The sequence below is a fragment of the Portunus trituberculatus genome, chromosome 22 (genome assembly GCF_017591435.1).
Source record: "Portunus trituberculatus isolate SZX2019 chromosome 22, ASM1759143v1, whole genome shotgun sequence".
NCBI lineage: Eukaryota > Metazoa > Arthropoda > Malacostraca > Decapoda > Portunidae > Portunus > Portunus trituberculatus.
In genome coordinates this window covers 1,725,857-1,731,410 of record NC_059276.1, presented here as the reverse complement: position 1 = coordinate 1,731,410, position 5,554 = coordinate 1,725,857, and positions in this window count along the sequence as shown.

The window sequence follows — 5,554 nt, the reverse complement described above, 5'->3', positions numbered from 1 at the left end:
GAATATCTAAGCATCCAGACAACAACAAACCCTCGACTTGATTTCCTCCCACAATTCTCCACAGCCCGAGGCACAAAAGAAGCTGAATTTCCAAGGACTCTGAAGCCGGAATAGAGTGAGTGAGTGCGTGGCGGGCGGGCGGGCAAGCGGGTGGGCAGCTCTAGTGTAAATCTTATGAAACTCACGGATGGCGGGAGATAAAGGGGGATTAAAAAGATCCATGGAAGGTTTTGATATGAGGCGAGAAATTTATGACTTCACCCGACCCGCCCCTGCCAGATCCCTTGGGCTGAGTGATGGCGGGGCGTGGCGGTGGCGGAGAAGGCACCTCACTCCCTCTCTCTCTCTCTCTCTCCCACTCCCCCACGAACCTTTCCTCCCAGAGTGAAGTAGGGTTCATTTTCCACTATAATGAAGGGATGGGTGGAGGAAACTCATGTATATAGTTCTCGTCTGGTTTTATTTGTTTATTTATTTATTTATTTATTTATTTATTCTTTTTGTTTCGTTTTTCTCGTCTCTATTTCTGTTCTTTTGTTCTTTCGTGTGTGACTTTTTATTTCTTTTTTTTTTGCGCTTTCTAGTTTCCATTTTTTATTGTATTATTGTCAGTTTCTCTCTCTCTCTCTCTCTCTCTCTCTCTCTCTCTCTCTCTCTCTCTCTCTCTCTCTCTCTCTCTCTCTCTCTCTCTCTCTCTCTCTCTCTCTCTCTCTCTCTCTCTCTCTCTCTCATTTTATTTCGTGTGTAATTCTGAATCTTTGGAAGAAAAAGAAGGAGAAGAAAGAGAAGAAAAAAAACGAAGAAGGAGAAGGAGAAAAAAAATTAGAAACACAAAATAACAAACTAGTACACAAATATGGAAATCACACACACACACACACACACACACACACACACACACACACACACACACACACACACACACACATAATAACAAGGCTGAGTTAGAGGGGACTCACAACAACAGACTGACAACATGTGTATTGAAAACCACTGATTAAAAATGGCGCTCTCTGATTGCTTTTTATATACTATGGAAGAGGAGGAGGAGGAAGAGCAAAAAGAGGAGGAGGAAGAGGAAGAGGGAAGGGAATTATAAAGAAATGGTCATACTTATAATAAAAATCTCGATGAACTCCTGAGAAGCTTCCTTTTCATTTGACAAACTTCTTTTCTTCTTTTTTCTTTTCTTTTTTTTCATTTTAGATTATCGAAAAGTTGAAAGATGTGATTTCAAATTTTCTGTTCAATTACCTGTCTGGGATTTAACAACCTGCACGAATAGGAGGAAGAGGAACTGACGGGGAGGAGGAGGAGGAGGAGGAGGAGGAGGGTGGGAAGGGGAGGGAGAAGGATGACGCAGGGAATAGAACTAGAGGAGAGTAAGGCAATGAGAAAGGAGGGAGAGAAGGAGGAAGAGGAAGTGGAGTGGGGAGGAAGAAGAGGAGAAATGATAGAGCGAGAAGAAACTTGATGGAGACGCAGAAAGAAGATGGAAGAGAGAGAGAGAGAGAGAGAGAGAGAGAGAGAGAGAGAGAGAGAGAGAGAGAGAGAGAGAGAGAGAGAAACTTCCGAAAATAAAAAAAAACACTGATTTGAAACAAGGATGAGCACAGGAAGACAAGAAAAGCAGAAGGATGAGAAGAAAGCAAGGAGAAGAGATAAAATAAGATAACAAAACACAGAAACTACAATAATTAATATCCGGAACACATGATAACAAGAAACACAACAAGAACAACAACAGCAACAACACGAGGAGGACATCGAGGACAAGGTAGGGACTAGGAAAGTGAAAATGACAACAAGGGTTAATATCCTATACACTTGGTTGTCGTTCATCACCCTTAACAACCCACTCGCGAGGCACTAACGACCAGCCTGCCTTGTTCCCCTTGACTTGTGTGGCAGACTTGAAACACGCGGCGCCTGTTCTCCTCCGCTTATTAAATTCTTCTTTTGGAAACGCCTACGCCATAAATTCAGTGACGTGTGTGTGTGTGTGTGTGTGTGTGTGTGTGTGTGTGTGTGTGTGTGTGTGTGTGTGTGTGTGTGCTTTCTTGTCTCTCTTGCCTACTCATCTTCATTTCTCTCTCTCTCTCTCTCTCTCTCTCTCTCTCTCTCTCTCTCTCTCTCTCTCTCTCTCTCTCTTGCAACCATAATCGTTCAACTACCGCTCCATCTTCCTCCTCCTCCTCCTTCTCTTCCTCCTCCTCCTCCTCCTCCTTCAGCGTCGCCTTCAGGATCTGGTTGCAGTTGTTATTTGCTCGCCATAAAAGGTTCCGTCTGGATGATGATGACTAAATACACACGAAGGAAAAGACCGATCGAATTTTGAGTTACACACACACACACACACACACACACACACACACTCCAGTTCCCGCAGTTTCCTCTCCGCCACTCCCTCCCTTCTCCCTAACTTTTTTTTTTTACGTCAAAGACAAACAAGAGTATTATTTGCCCCGCCAGACCGCCGCCAGTGTGTTTGTGTGTGTGTGTGTGTGTGTGTGTGTGTGTGTGTGTGTGTGTGTGTTTTTGCTACTTACCTGTGTTGCGTTTTTTTAATCAGTTTTATGACCTGAATTAATATATTGATCTCCTTTCCTGTTGTATTATTATCTATATTAGTTAATTCTTAGTATCTGTACCTTTAGCGTCATGTTTCGAGCGATATTCTGTGAACTATTTCGTCATATTTCACTACGTTCATAAGGCTCTAATTGAAGTGGCACGAGTTTTTAAGAGTACTCATACGGTTTTAGTGACAGATTAACAAGATTTCATTATAAAGAGAGATGAGCCCTGAAGAATCTGGCAGATCATCTTTGTAAATTGAAAATAGTCGTGATGAGAGCGCTATGGGTTTCAGAATACAAGCCTTCATTACAGCATCATCTTTCATTTTCGTTATTAAAGTCACCTGTCGAATAATTCCATCACCATCTTTCCCAGCAGCATCATTATTAATCCTCATTATCTTTCAATCATATTCACTATTAACAACGCTTCACCAATTACCGGTAACAACATCTTACCCGTTCACATAATCGGGATATTCCAAGGTAAACTCAGCCAAACTCAACCTAACTTACGTATACATCTGGCAGTCTCAGATAAACTTAATGATGAACTAGTAGTGTCTTGCTTCTCTACGTGTCCCAGATAATCCTAAATAAACTTAATCAAACCTAATTTTACCTAACATAAACTTGCATACGTACCATATATGAAGAGATAAACTAAACCTTACCTGATATAATGTAGAAATGAGCAGGTGAACGTACCTCGGTGAGAGAGAGAGAGAGAGAGAGAGTGAGTTTGTGTGTGCGCCTGTCCGTCTGTCTGTCTGCTTGTCTCATTACGCGAATCAGGGGACGGGATCGCGGGGGACATAAGCGACATAAACGACACGAGCAACGTGAGCGGACGCGACACTAACGGAGAGGAATTACCGCACCAACGCAATTTCCCGCCGACGTTTGAGGATCGGCTCCGGATCGCCTTGGTGGGACCCGATTATAAGAGACTCACTCGATTACCGGATCCGGATTAAGATTCTATCCGGCGTAACGTGATTATCGGCCGCTGTAATTACCGAAGGAGCTTAACGTGCTGGGTCAGAGTTCCTACCTTCCTTCCTTCCTTCCTTCCTTCCTTCCTTCCTTCCCTTCCTCCCTCCTTCCTTCCTTCCATCCTTCCATCTTCGTTTGTTCTTCGCAGTGTCTCTTTCCCTTATCTCCTTTCTTATATTCTTTTCTTCGCTCGTTTCTTTCTCTCTTCTTTTTCTTCCTTCCTTTCTTCCTTCTTCGTTTCTTCTCCTCAGTATCTTGTTCCCTTCCCTCCTTCCTTTCTTTCTCCCTCCCTTCCCGCCTTTCTTCTTTACTTTCTTCCGTCCTTCTTTCTTTCGTTCCTTTCTTTCTCTCACGTTCCCTCCCATGTTCTCTTGCCACTTTCCTTCTTTTCTTCCCTTCGTCCTCTCATCATATTTCCTTTCCCCTATTCTTTTCTCTCCTTCCCCACATTCTCTGTTTTTCTCTTTCCTTTCTTCCCTCATGCTTTTCCTCTTTCTTACCCTCATTCCTTCATTCATTCCTTTCTTCCTTCCTTCCTTCCTTCCTTCCTTTCCGCTCTGCCTCCGTTCCTCATCCTTTTCATCTATCTCTTTCATCTATCCTTCATTTCTCTAATTCACTTTCCTTCCTCTCATCCTCTCCTGTTTCTCCTCACCTCCTCCTCTTCTCCTCTCTCTCACCCTTATCTTCTTATCTTCCACTCGTAATAGCAACAACAACAACGACAAACAAAACAACAACACGAAAAACGAGCGTGTCATAAAGGTGGAACAGACGAAGACATGTTGAGCTGTTTATCCACTCTCTCTCTCTCTCTCTCTCTCTCTCTCTCTCTCTCTCTCTCTCTCTCTCTCTCCCGCCCTGCCCGCCGCACACCCTCCCGTGACCTCTTAGCCTCTCCAGCCTCGCCCGATGAAGGAGATAGCAAGGCTGAGACTCTGAGCTATCGACTTGATCGCCACAGGAAGGCAGGAGAGGAGAGGAAGACGAGGAGAGAACTTTGTGAGGAAGAGAAAAGGAGTAAAAGATCCGTGTGGGAGGGAGGGAGGAAGGATGAGAGGGAAGAACCAACGAGTATAGATAACTATGAGAGGAAAGCTTGAAAATACTGCGTCATTAAGTTAGATTGTGGTGGATGGCAACTATAGTAGTGTTTTTTACCGTACTAGAAGGACTCATCGTCGCTTACTTTTGACTTGAGATCCCTGAAATATTTAATTTTCCCTTCCTACATGACATATGTGGTAGTATACGAGACTGATAAATGTTTTCAAATCGAAAATGTAATATAATGTTTTAAATTTTCAATAAATATTTGTATTACTGATCACTTAAATATCAGCTCTTCCTGCTACCCATCCCTTTCAAGTGGTCAAGAACATTGTGAGAGGTAGAGATACGAGAGAAGAGGTGAGAGAAAATAGAGGTGCTACTGTCTGTCTCCTTTTCTCTGTCTTTCTCTTCACGTTCTCTGTCCCTCTCCACACCTCCGACTCCTTCAAATCACTCTGCGCTATTCACTGACAATGAGATAATGTCGTACTCCAAGTTGAACCGTTCAGTCTCTTTTTTTATTTACGCTTTTTTAGATTTCACTCATTTTTTCTTTTTCTAATGGTACTGCCTTTCGTTTGTTTGTTTTTCGTTAGTCTTTAGTTGCGATTATGTTCTTGATCTGAGAGAGAGAGAGAGAGAGAGAGAGAGAGAGAGAGAGAGAGAGAGAGAGAGAGAGAGAGAATTAATTTGAAGTTGTAGTTATCTTTCATTTAATCATTTATTCACCTTATTCTCACGTCCACACAATTCAAAAGCTTCATCTACCACATCTTTTGTCTCATTTAACTCAGTCTATGTAGAATAACGAAATGTGACAGACGTAAAAGTAAGAAAAAACCTGAAAATGCATGAGTGAAGCAAATACACGAAGCTTCAACTCGTGGAATGTTTCAGATCACCTCGCTCCGTCAGCCTACAGTCTA